Below are 16,781 nucleotides of genomic sequence, written 5' to 3' on the forward strand. Positions count from 1 at the left end.
GTCAAAAAATCTGCCAGATGGTACTGATGGCAAGGCCGTGCTCAACTAAGTTCAAGTGTGCATATTTACTTTTCTACTTCTTATATAATAGTTCTTTAAATAAAACTCATTGTGTAGTTCTGATTAAGCACATCAGATAAGTTATTGCCTGAGAGGAAATTCAGACTCAAGATTTGTTTCTTTAAAGTGCTTTTATTCTATTTTACAAATAAAAGTTATTTCAAAAAGATATTAATAAATCCTTGAAAGCCAACATTTTCTATGCTATGATCATTCCATAGACATTGGAAAGAAAGAAAAAATATTTATAAAGCATTTAGTGATGAGTAATTCACAAGGAAATAATTATAAATACAAGTTGAACAAATTGGCAATTGTTTGCATTTCAAATTAGAAATCACATGGAATGAAATGTTTTTCTGATCTGCCTTATGATCGTTTTAAAGAAAGCTGTTCCTACCTACATGAGACTCACATGGAGGTCGAGCTGATAGACTGACCAGCAGTCTGGATTTCATAGAATCTCTCCTGGCTCTATCAACTCACTGTGTGGGTTGGTAGAATGTGCTCTAGATTTTCTGTATTTCAGTTTCCTCATTAATACAACTGGGAATAAAAAGAAAGAAAAATTTTTCAAGGTATGAATGATCAAGTATGCTAACAATTAATTAGGACCAAACTATATTTTTCACAACAAACATGTTTTCTCTAAAGCCACCAATTCCCTAATGTATTTGGATTTGTGAAGACCTACTCAATTTTATATGGAATTTTTAGACAATCATGAGGTTTATGTATATCTACTTAAGAGAAAAGGAAATTCAGTAAAGGAGATGACAAGACTGACCCAGAGCCTCCATGGGTATCAGAACACCTAGGTGACACCGTGTTTATAGAAGTGCTCAATAAATATTACTTAATATGGTCCTATGATATTTATCCCAGATTAGCCACATTAAAACTTTCCTTGCTTGCTATCTCCTTAATTGACACTGTCAGCACCATCTGCTTGTCCTGTGTTATGTGTAGCATCAGAGAGGAAGGAGGTAAAGGTTTTTTATGTCTCCTCTCAATATCCATGCTCTAAAGCCACAAAATACTCAAATTTAATCCTTATTGGTATTCTCAGCTAATGAAATGAAGAACAAGTAGCTAGGAAGGAAGACGAGTTGGACTATGTGGAGTCATGCCAATCCTAAAATAAATGAAATTTGATATTTCCCCCTGCACACAAACTAATATTAAAGTATGTTATATGGAAACATAGGTGTTATCAATGTAATTAATGATCATCCTTTTGACACATACATTATTTTTAGTTGATCTCTGCACAAGCAGTAATAGCAATGACTTCCAGGCAGGAGACTCCTATTCTCATGTCTACAGACTCAAACTCACACTTTTTGTCTCCATTTCCTAAAAATATTGGCCTAGGTCTTTCATTTTTAAGCAATGCATTATTATTAATGGTTGTATAAGTGAGAATGTTTTGGTCAGACTCTACCTTTTAGTCTTTTAGCCATTTAGCCACAGAGATTATGGAGTATTACAAGTGTTCATTTATGGGAGTTTTATTTCTTGTTCCATTTTATAAATATACAAATAAATACTTATTTTATTGTTTAGTGGCCTTTTCCATTTGCAATAAATAAAATTATCTTAAAATACTTTAATAAAAATCACTGAATTTTTGCTTCACAAAAAAGATGAACTTTTGCACAAATTGTTAGCTGACATCTACTGCCCTGTATAGTAACTGCATTAATAGCGCTAATAACACATGAAAAACCAACAGACAATACTTTGAAGTATCAACTATTATTTCAGAAGTTAGTAGTTGTTTCTAGATAACTGTTACAAAGACAACATTTAACAAATGCAACTAAAGAAGGTAAGCTTACATTCACTCTGAAGAGAAGATTTTCTTTCAGGTCAAATTAATGTTCTTCATTTTCTTCATGTTTAAATCTAATATTCTTATCTTATAGAAAAATGAAAGTGATAGCTGTTAATCTACTACGTTTATTAAACAGAAGGACTTTGTGGTATATTGTTAAGCAGTATGAGTGTCATGTCATCGTTATTAGGTGCTTCCAATGCACAAGCTCATTTTATATTTTCATATTACTTATAAAAGTACAGTTTAATATAGTTCAAAATGCTGAATTGAAACAACATTCACAGTTAAAATTAAAAACAAAATAAGTTGTTTTATGATCACAATATAAATATCAGTGGAGTAAACTATCATTTAAAAATAATCTTTGTAAGTAAAGAAACCTATGGGATGGACTGGAATTGACAGTAGTGTACACCTAGTTTATGCTTTTGTTTCCAAACTATGACTATCTTCAGTTGAAATAGAAGTTTTTATTGTTACAATTTGAAATTGTTTTATTTTTACACAATAGAGCTGACTAAAGTACAGAATTTTTGTGACTAAACTGATGACGAATAAGAATTTTTTTAAACCATTATGGAAGTAAAAACTTTATTTTTCATTGTCCCTCAACAAACTGATTTGAGAAACATTTGAGCCTTTGAAGAATTGCTTTATAAAAAACCTACACAGCATATTCTAAAATGGTATTAACACTCTTTTATAATTTTTGTATCATACTTTCAGAAACCACCAGAAAATCTTTAATAAAGTATTGAAAAATGAAGCACCAAAATTTATCAGTTTTTGAAGCTTTTCATAAAAATAACATAATGGAAGACAAATTTTGCAAAAAAGAAAAAAATTAAAATGTATCTTTGCAATAGCAATGGGAAAATTGAGAAAGTTAAACAAGGAGTAATCAAGAAGTATGCAATATTTAATTTCTAAATTCTAAAATTGCCCTGTAGCAAACCTTGATTTGTGGAGGAAAAATTTTGGAATTCCTTGTTTGTATTGAAAAATATATACAGTGTACCTTAATTTAAAATAATAGAAAACTGTAATTTTATAGTTTAAATAGGGCAAATCATTTATAATAATCATGAATAATATCTTAAAAATTGATGTTACATAAAAATATGTTATGTAATTGTAAAAGTAATAGTAATAAATCAAGAAGAGAGTACCAATGAAAATATTTAGATGAAATCACGTACATTTCTTTATTTTTAAACTTTTCACTTCTCTAATTTTAACTTTTAATGTGGCTAGTAGAAAATTTAAAATTAGATAGTTATATTTTTATAGAATGATGTTGGATTAGAACATTGGCTGGTATGTGTCACCTAATTATTAAGCTAATAATATCTTTAGCACTATTTTCTGCCCATCCCTTGGAATTCCCAACTTATTTGGCCCTGATTTTCTGTACATGTTTTTATGTGCATTAAATAAAATATGAATGGAGGGTATTTTTTCTTTCTTAAAAATTGTCACAAGTTTAGCAGGTACTCCAGCAGCCATTAAACGATCGTTTTCTCATTTAAAATATTATCACTCAGGGCTTGGAATGTAGCTCAGTGGTAGAGTGCATGCCTAGAATTCACAAGACCCTGACTTTGATTCCCAGCACTCAAAAAAATAAAAAGGTCCTAATAAAGGAGTCCATTGAAGACATCAATATTTTCAAATTAACCGTAAACAAAGAACTTGACAGGTAACTCTATGAAGTAAAAAGCAGAAAGTCTATGTTGTGATGTTTGCAGAACTCTATAAATCTAAAAAAAAGAACTCTATAAATCAGTTTTAAAACATTGTACACCTAAAATGAGTGAATTTTGTGACATGTAAATTAAATCTTGATAAATTTGTTTTAAAAAGTAAAAAAATATATATTGGAAAAATATTTAACTTAGGGTCCACAACCATTAACACAATAAAAGAAACAAATTAAGAAAACTGATTAAGATTCATGAAAATATACTAAAATATTTTTCTTCTTGTGTTGCTCTATAAGGTTCAAAAGGCAACAAATATTTTATTTTATTTTAATATGTATGAATATATATAATTTTATCTTTCAGGAAGAGATATATTTTTTGAAAGTGATCTTTGTGTTAACAGGTTTATAAGGAAACTTTTTGCAGTCAATAAATAAACATTTCAACATATCATATAAACTTTAGAGCTTCTATCACCCTCTCACTCCTAAAAGTGTCCTGTTTTGTGTGATAAGTTGCTTGCTTACACTGTTTACATGGCACCTATTGCTGAGTACTGTTCTGAAATTTTCACAGGCAACTTTAAAGAAAGGTTGTGATGGGAAATTTGGGAGTAGAGAAGAGAAACGAATTTCCCAAGGTCACACAGGTAACTGGTGATGGCCCCAAGATCTCTACCCAGGCAGTTTGGCAGCCAAGCTATGTTGATAACCAGACAAATTGTCCTCTCAAGCTCTGTGTTAGGGGCATATGCCTGTGGTCTCTATTGCTGCACTCAGCTCATGAGGCCCTATTTTTCTCTACTGGTGGATATTTTCCTCTTAGGGATTTGTTTTCCCATAGTTTCTACATGCTACTTTGGCTTAAAATGTCCCAGAAAGCCTCATAATTACACCCACATTACTCTTCTGACCCCCTCCCTGCCTGCACATAAACATTTGGAGAAAGCTAAGACCCTATACAATGAAGCAAATGTATGTAAAAAAAGGAACCTGAACTGTTACAGTTGCTTCTGAGAACCAGGTGTTACATGTGCAATAATAGAGTATGTGCACATAAACATAAACATTCTTACTTTAAAATCACACCCCTACCTCAAGTTCATTACCAAACACTCTCGTGTGAAATCTCATAAAGGAAAGTTGATACCTCAACAAGAAGCACTTTTAAATGTGCTTGTGGTTCTTCCTGGAAAGAAAATCTTGCTTTTCATTCCTCTAGTAAATAAAAGGAAAAACAGAGTAGAATTTACTCCTATCTCTTCAGATTTAAAGGCTGGAGTATATGCGAGGTATTTCCCATCATCCCACATTCACTCCTCAATCTCTCTAGCATGAAGTTCTCTCTTGTTCTCTCTGCCGACAAGCTCCTTTGTAATCTTGCCCAGGTCTGTGTTCACCCTTTTCAACTGGTATATGGCTGTATTTTCTACCGTATCATTGGTCTCTTGAGAGTAATGGCCCTTATCTTTCTCTTCCTTTTTCTCCTATTCATATTAACTCCTCCTCAAAGATTTGATTATGATACTACCTTCTTAATAGATCTATTTAAATGTGTATAATTCAATGTTGACTTCTAATAACATATTTTGTCTATGTTCTACAGTATTCATTTTATGTATGTACATTATTTTTAAAATATTTAAAAATATTTTTAAAATATATATTTAACCATTTTAACTTCATGTTTTTATTATTTTCACCCTAGTAAATTGTAAATTTCTGTGGAAAGGAATAATGTCTTAGATGAATCTACTTTTCCAACTATGTTCTTCATGTGGTTGATAGACACTTGTATACAATTAAGTGTACATTTATGTCTTACTTTGTCTCTGGGACAAATACCTGACACACACAATCTAAAGGAGGAGAGGTTTAATTTGACAAACAACTACAGTCCATAGACTGTTGGCTCTTATGCAGAAACTGCATGGCAGAGAGGCATAGCAGAGGAAAAGCTGCTTTAAATCACAGCAGCCAAGAAGCAGAGAGAGAAGGAGCCCTCCAGGTTACGCCCCTAATGACTCACTTCTTCTGACCAGTCCCCAACTTCCACAGGCCCACTCACCCCTGCAGTTCATGAAGAGAGGATCCCAGCAATGAGTATGGTGCCCCCATTATCCAATTCCACAAAACTTGCCTGTGAGTGCAGAAGGTGGTGAGACATTCTCCATCTAAACCATAATAACTTATATATACTTAAAGGGGCCTTTTTTCTTTTGATTTGTTTGTAAGGTACTCCTTTATAAAGCAAATGGCTCAGTACTGAGATACCCTTGATTCCCAGTTATTTGCATTATGGAATATGGAATTGATTCTTCTCATATTGCAAATTTTGTTATAAGCCTATTAAAAGCACTATCCCGTGAGTCCTGACTTTCACCAGCCCTAACATCCGTTCATTCTCTGCTGCAATTCCATTGATATGTACTTAGCTGATGACACTCCTCTTCCTTGAAGACGCAGCAGTCATTGTCCAATATGGTGATTTAAAAGGCAGAAAGCTAGATCAGATTTCTCTAAAGAACATCAAAACAACAGACACGCTGCAACATCTACAGCATATCTAAACCTGTCATATACCCATTTAAAACTTCTTAAATTTTGTTTAACTTGATATCATATTGGTAGCACGTTGCAGTGTTGAGTGAGTGTATAATAAAAGCATAGGGAAGAACAACAAAAAAATTCACAAATTTCCCTATCCTTCATCTTATATTGTCTTTTATTTTGGCTTTTCCTCTTTCTTCTCCTTCCTCAAAATCAAATTTAGGGACCCGGGAGATTTAGCTCAGCTCAGTGGTTCTGCTGCCTGCCTCCCAAGCGCAAGGTTCTGAGTTTGATCCTTGGTACAAAAAAAAAAAATCAAATTTAGGGAAAACTTGCATGATTACATAAAATCTACTTTGGCTGTTAACAAATGCCTTTAAAAAATAAATATATAAATTCTGCTCAAAGAAAAAGATTCATGAATTAATAATGGTAGTAATATATGTATGCATTACTTTGTTTAGAGAAGCTCAGCCAGTCCCAGAACCTGGAAGGAAGCTCCCCCACTGCCATCCCAAGCTCCTAGGGCAGAGAAAGTGAGCTGCGTAGGTGCCAGAAGCACCCCCCCCACCGTGGAAATGAAAAGACACTTAAACAAGTCTCAAAAACAGACTTCTGGATCACCTACAGCAACCCCAAAGGGAAACGAGATGGAACACTCTGATACCCAACCACCTGAACTCTCTGAACTGGCAACAAAAGAGGATCTGGGAAAAATGAAATCAGAAATAATTACTCAGATAACAGCAAAGATTTTGCTCATGGTGCAAGACATGATTAATAAATCTAGAGAGGACACAGATAAAAAAATAGAGGATCTGAGGAACATGATGGAATCCCAACATAGGAAACAAATGGAATCCATAAAACAGATATAAACAGATTTCCAAGAGATTAAAAACTCCATTGAAAGTCTGCGCAGAAGAATGAACTAATGTGAGGATAGAATTTCACATATAGAAGATAAGATTGCAATTAGTGAGGAGGAAAAGAAAAAATGCTTTAAAATTGTAAGGGAACACGAGAAATCAATCCAGCAGCTGCTAGACGATGCAAAGAAGAATAGCATAAGACTGATTGGAGTCAATGAAGAAAGGGGAGAGAGTGCAGATGACATAAAAAAACTGTCCCCAGAAGTGATGGCAGAAAACTTCCCAAGGAGGGAAAAAGAACTCGACATACAGATAAGTGAGGCATATAGGATTCCAGCTAGCCTTTATCATTACTTTGCTTAAATCAGGATATGTCAGTTTAAGTACCTTAATAATTATTACTATTCAGTTGTTTTATTATAAGATAAAATATTTTGATCCAATAGGATCATAACATGTATATTGAAAGGGAAATAAAATTCTCATTTTTTTCATCACAAAGCCTAATTTGTAGAAATTAGAACTTATCATGAAGATGTGATCTTTTGAAATTTCTATTAATTCTTTACTCTAATAGTTATGTTTAAAGATTCACAATTTCATTTAAAAACCAAAAAAGCGTTAAAATATGTTGCAATTTTATTCTAATAATACTTGTATTGATTTCAATAACTCCCATCATTTGTTATATACACATCATATTAAATGATTGTACAAATATCTTTGCCATACTCATTACTTTACATAAACTACACATTGACTTATGTGATACTTAAGTGAAACAAACATGTGAATCATCTTGGCTGAATTAAGTTTCTACTCTTTTGTTTTCACCACTGTTTCAGTGTATGTTATATTGATTGCATGTAGGAATTTATTTAAGAGAACAAAGATGGAAAGATTTTATTTTGTAGTAAGTTTATGTGTGGATTTTTGTTCTTCTGTTTGCAGTCTTAAGTCAAACCTTTTTTTTGTGGGGGAAGCCAATTTTATTTGAATAGAAAAAGAACAGCACGGAAGTTTAGCTTATTTCAATTTGATTAATAGTACATTAAGGCAAGTAATACTTTAGGAAGTATGCACTGAATATGTTTTATGAGTGTCTTTATGATAGTATTTCCAGTATAATCATTCTTTGATTTTTTTATTTCTAACATAAACAGCACTTGGGCTCTTTCAGGAGTGAATACCCTGGAAAAACGACCACCTCTAGACTTCTCTGGACAATATATACACTCTCCAGAGGAGGTGGAGTTTAAGCTGGTTTACTTAGAATGATCAGGAAATGAAAGAATTTACTTCAGGTTGGGCCAGGGATTTAGCTCAGTGGTTTCACTGCCTGCTGTGCAAGCACAACGACCCGAGTTCAATCCCCTGTACCAAAAAAAAAAAAAAAGAATTTACTTCAGGTTATTCAGTGTGGCACAGAACGTTTACACATTAATCTGGAAAGCCATGAATGTTTAGCTTGGCATCTGATTATAGAACAAAGCAGTTGTGAAAGTATTTATAACTTCATTAATATAAATTAATTAGCAAGTTTTTTAGTGGAAAACCAAAATAGTAATATGATGCTAGGCATATTCAGTACAAGGGATATGAAGACCAAGAAAAAGAAGTGTCAAGTTTTCATAGTGCCATACTCTTGTGGGATCCCAAAGGGCATTTTAATTGGTTTGTACCAAGATAAATCTAGAATATTTCTGACCTATTCTACGTTACCCGTACTGGGCTTGCCACTGAGACTGAAACTTGGTAAAATTCGGGAGGCTTATGCAGAACCAAGGAAGGAAATGGGAATCAATACACATAGTGAAGAAAGAATTAAACAATTCAGTGTTCCAATATGATTGATCACCCCTACTGCTTCTTGCATTTACAAAACATGAAAGCTGTGATCAACGCTACAGAAATCACCCAGACAGACCATTCCCCAAAATCAACCCTGCTGCTACCATTAGCCTAAATTCCTGATAGTTGCTCTGTGGGCAAGGAGAGAAGGAATGACCAAAAAGCCACATTTCTAAAACTCGATTGCAGAGATTCTGGCTCTGTAAGTATTACAGGAGTAGGACAGGGGTAACTGATGTATGTTATTTTGACTTTTTGTTGTTGTTGTAAGGCATATTACAAGAGAGAGCTGTTACCAGGTAAGGCCTTCTCAGATTAGTTGTTCTCAATCTTTACAGTTGTGTTAAAATCACCTAGAGGGACTTAAGCCTCACATTACTTGAGAATTAATATTGTTAACAAGTTAGCGAGCGATACTGATATTTCTAGACCAGAAACTATAGTTTAAAAACTTCTTGTAGGCTTAAATGCCTATAAAATTTAAGAAATACATTTGAACAAATGTGACTGAAGAGAAGGAAGAGGAATGAGAGGTCTATGGATTAGTGAGAGGAAGGATGCCCAACCTAAAGGAATTTATAATATAATTTCTTTTAAAATATTCTACCTACTAGTTAGAAATTCTCTTAGGGAAAATTCAGACCTAATTCATTAGATGTGTGATTTTTTTTGCTTTGTGATCTCAAATTAAGCATGACTTTCCGTCCATGGTGGAGAGACCATGCATTCATTCAATAAATACTTGTTGAGAAAACCACTAATGCCAGATATGCTTCTTGGTATATGGAACATATGAGTAGAAATTTTAAAATTAAAAAATAACCTTTGCCCTCAGAAACCAACCAACCCTCATCTACATATTTAATTCCCTTAAAATTAAAATAAGAATGATCATGAAGTCTGCCTTACATATTAGTTAAAACTCTGAAGATTGGGCTGGGAATTTAGCTCAGTGGTGAATGCAGGGGAATTTAGCTTAGCCTGCCTCAAAAAAGCAAGTTCCTAAGTTCAATCCCCAGTACCGGAAAAAAACCAAACAAACAAACTCTGAAGATTGAAATTATTGAGTATCAAACAAAAGAAATAATAGTTTTTAAATAGAATATTTATATCTTTTCGTTCATCTAACTGCTAGGAAAAATTGCTTGTCTGAAAATTCTCAAGTACAAATATAAAAGCTGTGATCTTTGGAATACTGAAACTATGCACTCCTCATGTAGGGTATGCAAAAGTCTGTTAGGGTTTGTATCTAGAAGTCCCCTCAAAGCCTCATGTGGTCATAGGTGAAACTTTTCAGAATAGGTTGGATCTAGAGTATGTGATATGGGATTAAGGATATGGTGCTGAGATTGATTCATTGTGCGATGCTAGAATTAAGAGTATCCCACCCTGGGTAAGAGTTCTAAGGGAGCCTGGATAGAATATAAGAGATAGACTATAAGGGCTTGTCCTTGCTGCTTTTGCTGCCTTCTTCCTGCCATGGATTGTCTCTCCTCTGCAATGTCCATGTCATATGCCACCCTGCCTTGGAGCCAGCTGATTACGAACTAAAACCTCTACAAACTGTGAGTTGAAATAAACCTTTCCTCCTTCACTTTCAGTGCAGGGTATTTTGTCTCAGTATTGAGAAAAGTAACAAAGACAGGGTCTATTATACTGAGGAAGAGGAGAGATTTCAGAAAAATAAATGTGATTATTTACTACAACTATTTGCAATCCTATCTTCACATAAAAATTGCCTGAGGAGCTTTTGAACAATACGATGCCTAGCTACATTCATAGACTTTCTGTTTTTCAATTTTCTGGTGAGAGAGGGCTTGCACAATGCTAGCTTCAGGCTTCCCTAAACATTATAATGCAAAACGATGAGAATCAGTGTTAGAGCAAGCACCATTCGTTTGTTCAATTTTAAACAAATTTTTAATGCACCATATTATGAACATGTGCCAGAATATACTCACAAAAAAAAGACATATGGAATATGTCATCATGAGGATACATTTCTTTAGTTTTTAAAGTAACTATTTAAAAATGGAAAGCACTGTCTTCATTAAAGATTGGTATGAGTTTTTTGGTTCCTACCAAATGACCTACCTTCAACATTCAGGAAGACCACTAGTATATGTTCCTGAGCAACTGTGAGCTTTGCTGGGAGTTTGCTTTGATATAACATCAGAATTTCTACATGTGGACTGAAAAAGATGAAATTTTTAATATTTCAAGTAGTTTTTGGAGATAACGTAAAGGATTGTATTTGAAGTATTCTTTATCCCTGACACAATTTCAAGTTCTCAGTTATAGAGAAAGGTTGTGAACACTGTTGATACTGGTCACCTGCTACAAGCTTGTGTGAAAGAAAGCATTTTGAATATAACTTGAAAAACTGTGTCCTCGGAGTAGAAAACAAAGGGGGGTTCTAGCAGGGTGACAAAAGTTGATTTTGAACTATGGAATAAATTAGAATAAATTGCTTAGGTGAAAAATATAAAGAAAAAATTTTATAAAATTCACATAATTTTAACCCTCTATATACTCTTCCTACTCAGTGATGATACTAGTGGCTTCTAAAGTGGACTTTTAATGAGGTTTTTTGGTTTTTTTAAAGGAAAATGTCTTCTTTCTAGATACTTACAGAATGTTTAAGACAAAAAAGTCTGGATAATTTCTTGAAAGAAGAAACAAGTATTCTTTGTTTTAGTTTTGTATTTAATGTGTTCTTTTTCTATGTGTACAGCCAGCATATAAGATATTTATCATAATTCCCAGCATCCAAAGCAAACCTCAATGACATTTGATGAATCACTACTCCATTTCTGGCTTTCTACATTTTCTTTGATCCATCAGTCTCTCCAAAATTTTCAGTTACCATAATTTCTTTCATTTCTTCTCATTATACTCTAAATATCTTTGAGTCTATTCTAGCTTTTGTGGATTCTGAGTACATATCCCGAAAAGCAATATGTTAGGTACTATGAGTGCATTATTTCTAATTCTCACAGAAAATCACTAAGGTAGAAAATTCTGTCATATTTTGAATATAGAAAAAGTGGGGAAGAAGAGGAAAATAAACTTTTTTAGCTTACAGAGTAACCCTAAAGCGAGAATTTTATACTAGATTGGTCCAACTTCAATGCCTATATTATTTTTCCAGTTTACCCTTATCAAGGCTTCTGAAGCATGTTTCTTTTATTTCTTGATCATGTAAATAAGTCTAATCCCTTGTGGATAAGTCTGTTTATTCAAAGTACCAGGCTTTCTTAAGACTTTTCAAAAGTATGCATTCTCATTTTTCACAGCTATTCCTTGACTGCTACAGTTCATACTGTTTTTATTTGTCACCATTCTTTACAAATGGATCCAGGTGGGGCCCAAGGGGTTGACTACACCCTTCAAATGTTATGTGTAGCACCAAGTGGAGTGATACTGTTGCTTCCCTTATTCAAGCACAACATGATTAACACAGCCTCAGGGCCATCAGCCTTTTTGGCAGCCACATTACTGTTGGCTTCTACTGAGCTTATTGTCAACTAAATGCCTAAGTCTCTTTTGACACATGCTTCTGCCAAGTCATTTCACCTCAAGTCTTATCTTTGTGCATTTTGTTTCTGAATCTAGGTGTAGAACCTCATAGTCATTCTTATTCCATGTAAGAGTTGGGCAATTATTTCAGTCTTTCAGAGTTTTTTGTCTCTCTGCATATGAGTAAAATAGGGATTCTGTGTACTGTGATTCTGTCATTTGCTTTATTCTTTCTCATTTACATCCTGGAGTTTGTGTTTTTATCTAAATCTAGCCACATCTCTTTTAGTCCGTATTTAATTTTTTGACAAATCTCTTTAACAGGATATGACTTGTAGCAGACCATAGGAAATTTCTGTGCAGGACGAAGAAGAAACTGGCTTCATGTAAGATGGAGTTGTTAGGCTATAGACCAAGCTGTGCTTCTCAGTATCCTGTACTAGTAAATTTTCAACAACTATACTGACCTTGTTGTGTTCATGCATAGGATTAGACTAATTACAGAGTATTTAAGACTTGATGCTCAGGTAAACAAAAAGTTATGAGTAGCTTAAAGCAATCAAACTATTGCTGGGCTGTTTCCTTAAAATAAATTGTCCATACACATTAAGTCACAAGGAAAAATAGAAAAATAAAAGACTATGAAATCATGACAGAATAAGGGGGAGTAAACACTCTAAAATAATTTTCTCACCAAAAAGATCACTACCTGCTTGAAATTGTGCAAATACTATGTCCGGATGCACTGTAAAGTTTTATATGAGGTCAGAAATAAAAAACATATTTGACAAGAAACCAAACCTTCTTCCTTTCTTTATCCCTTTTTCTTATTCTCTTCTTTTTTGCCAAACCTTAGACAAATACTGTGACCTAAAAAAAATTAAAGAAAGGCAAAAATGTTCCATGCCAAATAGTTTTTATCTTCCTCCTCTAACATCATCCAAGAAACTAAAAAGGGAAAAGTGGAGAGAGGAGGCAGATAATCAGAGTTGATTGTGAATCTGGAAAAGTCTCAACTATGTATTGAGATTCACAAAAATGAAAGATGAGAGATCACGAGAGGAAATGAATAACCATTTTGCCCATTGCCAGTGTTCTGCTCCCTGTTCTTCCAGCTGTGGCCGATGCTTCAGCTTTACCCTTCAGATCTGAGTTAGAGCCACATGCAAACACCTCAGCTGCTTGCTTTCTGGTGCTTTAGTTTGTCTTTCTTTAGAACGCCCTAAAGATAGGATTCTTAGTAAACATACTGACAGGCTAAGAAAAATTTATTGGGGGGATGGAACTGTCTCTCTGGTAGGAAAGACTATTCCACCTGCAAAATATAAGCTAACAGAAATTTTAAAAAGGAGTTTTGGTAGCATCAGTAGGTAAAGATAAGTCCCTGATTCAGATGTTGAGATTTTCTTTTTAACTCTGTCATAGTGGTCTCATAGCTGCCTTCTTCAGAGTGTTCTTTTTGCCCAGCACAGTGCATGACAACATATGAGGCACACCATAAATACTTGCTGACTGAATCTGTTGACTTTTTGTAAACGATTTATCCTCTGAGCTGTCTAGGATGAACTGGTTCTTTTGAAATATGTAAGAGTCAGCAAACATCAATTTGCAAACTTGTTTCTTAATGAGCTCTGGACAATACCAGGTAAGGAATGTTGTTCACTTTTATAGTTGTTTTGTTGTTCTCATCATGCTTTTCAGGTGTCCACTGAATTATGCAATCCTTTCCATTGTGGTAGAACTTGCCATATCTGAGCATATGGAAGATCAATACATACTTGATCTGTGAGCTCTTCTCAGTTGATTGGTATTAGGATCTGAGAGTTTGCATTTTAACAATTTCTCAGGTGCTGTTGGTATTGTTGAACTAGAGACCACATTTATAAAACCAGTGTGATAATCCAATGCCTTTAAATGAGAAATGAGAAGAATAAATTGAAAACCACAGTGATATATGGTACAATATAGGCATTAGGTGTGCTAGGCCAGCACCCACGGACTCCAATCTAAGCCATGGTTCTATTCTCTTTTCCAAGCAAGGACTGCATAAGGTAGAACAAAGGGGACAATTTAGTACAGGCAGCCAGTAAATGAGCATGGACCAGTAAATGAGGATGAATTTTGAGTGAAATTGTGGATTAAATAAAAAGTTGTACTTAGTTTAAAGTTCTCCAGGGGGAAACAAGAGTTTCTATAATCTCCCTTGCTAACTTCTTCCACATCTAAAAACATTATTCAGAACATTCCTGCCACGATGTTAAGCCCATTTTCCATTGCTAATGAGCCATTCTATATTATACTACTAAGGAGCTGATGTTGGAAAATAAATGTGTCTATGAAGTAACCATATTTTTTTAAAAATTTGAAATAAAAATAATTAAATGCAGCCAACTGCTTTAAGCAACCATTTCATCACATGGTAAGAAAAGTATTCAAAAGCCATCCAAAATCTGTTCCCCTCTGTTACTTCTCGCCTTATTGTTTCTCCACAGTGAGCCCGATCAGTTACTGAATCCATTGTTTCACTGTATTTCCTTGTTCTCCGGCCAGTCCTGAGCCTTTTCTATGAACTGAACCATTCTCCTTTATTTCTTTGTACTTATCTGGCTTTGTCCTGTTCGTATCACATTATAGACACAAACAAAGCCAAATCTTGGCTACAAACAAAGATACATTTCTCTTCTCACTAGTCACATCGAAGATTCCATGTCAGAAATGGGAACAAGTAGGCCATGTGCAGATTCTCAGTAAGTATGTTAAGTATTACATTGTCCCTAAAGAGTTAAAAATGTCACTTTTCCCCAACCTTTGAAACCATTAATACATGATCCATTTTATTCATGGGTATTAATTCTTTAAAAGAAGGGGTGGAGTGCAGCAAAAGAAACACATGCAACTTTCTGTGAGAATGAAGCTCGGCTGTGCTATCCAGACATCCAGCCACACTTCACACTGCATCCATTAGGAGACCCATCCATTAACGAACTCTCAGAATTATGGACTAGGTAGTTCTCTGATTCATTTCAGAAGTGACCTTACTTTTTGTTGTCTAACTTCTTTTTTCCTCTATATTTTGTTCAAATGGTTAATAGTTGTTCTTATAATCTATGAAGTGTATGATGCTGGAATGATAAATAACAAAGTATTGTCCTATATCCCCAAACACTAATCTGATAACATAGTAAACCAAGAGTAAATGTAGTTATGCTGAATTTTCTCCTCCATTTTTTAGCATGTAAAAAAGTTTGTTCTGGAATAAATAACAAAGAAAAGGTTTTAGTAAAATACATACATACACTTATTGTTAAAAGAGCAACAATGGCTAATACTAAATATTATAGGTAGCTGCCATATTCTGGGCACATTTCTGGAAATTATTTTTAAAAACTAAGTCTTGAAATGTGTTAACATTATTATTGTGTATATATGTGATTATATGTGCTAGACATATTTCTAAGAAGATAAATAGGAATAGTAAGAATTTTTTGTAACACAAATATAATTTAAGTATCCTGAGCCAATGTTTCTCACACCATTCTTAAACACGTTAAAAAGCATTACAGAGCATACAACACACACACACAAACACAGAATAAAAATTCCAACAGCAATTAAGTTAATTGTGAATATGAGACATATTCTGATAGTTTCTAGTATATTGTATTTTGTTCTTTAACCAGTTTTGGTCAAGCCACACTAAATTAGTTTCAGACTCACTAAATTTCACCAAACTCTTATCTTTTGGCAAACACTGTATCTAATGAACTTGATGTTCTTTGTAAACTCCATAGTGATGATCAAATAGTCTCTTAATATATTCATTACCTTCTGATTTGCCTCTGTTTCACTTTAAGATTTGGACATACAATGGATCTTTTAAAGCTATGTTCACCTCAGATCAATGCCTGGCTATAGACAACTACGAAATACATGTCATATCCTTAAGACAATGTAATACTAGATAATGTCATGATTGCTTGGGATTTTTTTTTTTTTGGTACTGGGGATCAAACTCGGGACCTTGCACTTGCAAGGCAAGAGGCAAGGATGAAATTTTAAATTAATGCTTTGTAGCTGTAATCTCAATGTGGTGGGCAAGGTCGAGTGTGGCCAGTCCTATTACCTTTGTGCTTTAATTCCCTTGGGCTCATCTATATTTTCTATACTTTAGATCACTCCTAGTAGAAATCTAAAAAAAAAAAAAAAAAAAAAAAGGAATCCCTAGCAATTAATTCATATGATTAAAAATTTTTTAAAAACCTTTGTAGTAGCTGTTAAATTATGTCTGTAAACAGTAATTTAAAGTTCAAACCCCAGAAAATTGAAGGTTGGGTTACCAGAATCATTCAGTGGAACTGCGTTAATCCATGGTAACTGAAACAGTAGG

General features: G+C 33.9%; 1 protein-coding gene across 1 annotated transcript in view; it reads right to left on the minus strand.

Moving 5' to 3' along the window:
- LOC106010295 (uncharacterized) overlaps positions 1-16,781 on the minus strand; it is a 72,678-nt gene that overhangs the window by 26,833 nt on the left and 29,064 nt on the right. The window lies entirely within an intron of this gene.

The sequence above is a fragment of the Heterocephalus glaber genome, unplaced genomic scaffold (genome assembly GCF_053883595.1).
Source record: "Heterocephalus glaber isolate CG9 unplaced genomic scaffold, H.glaber_assembly_v1.0 deba00000347, whole genome shotgun sequence".
Classification (NCBI taxonomy): Eukaryota; Metazoa; Chordata; class Mammalia; order Rodentia; family Bathyergidae; genus Heterocephalus; species Heterocephalus glaber.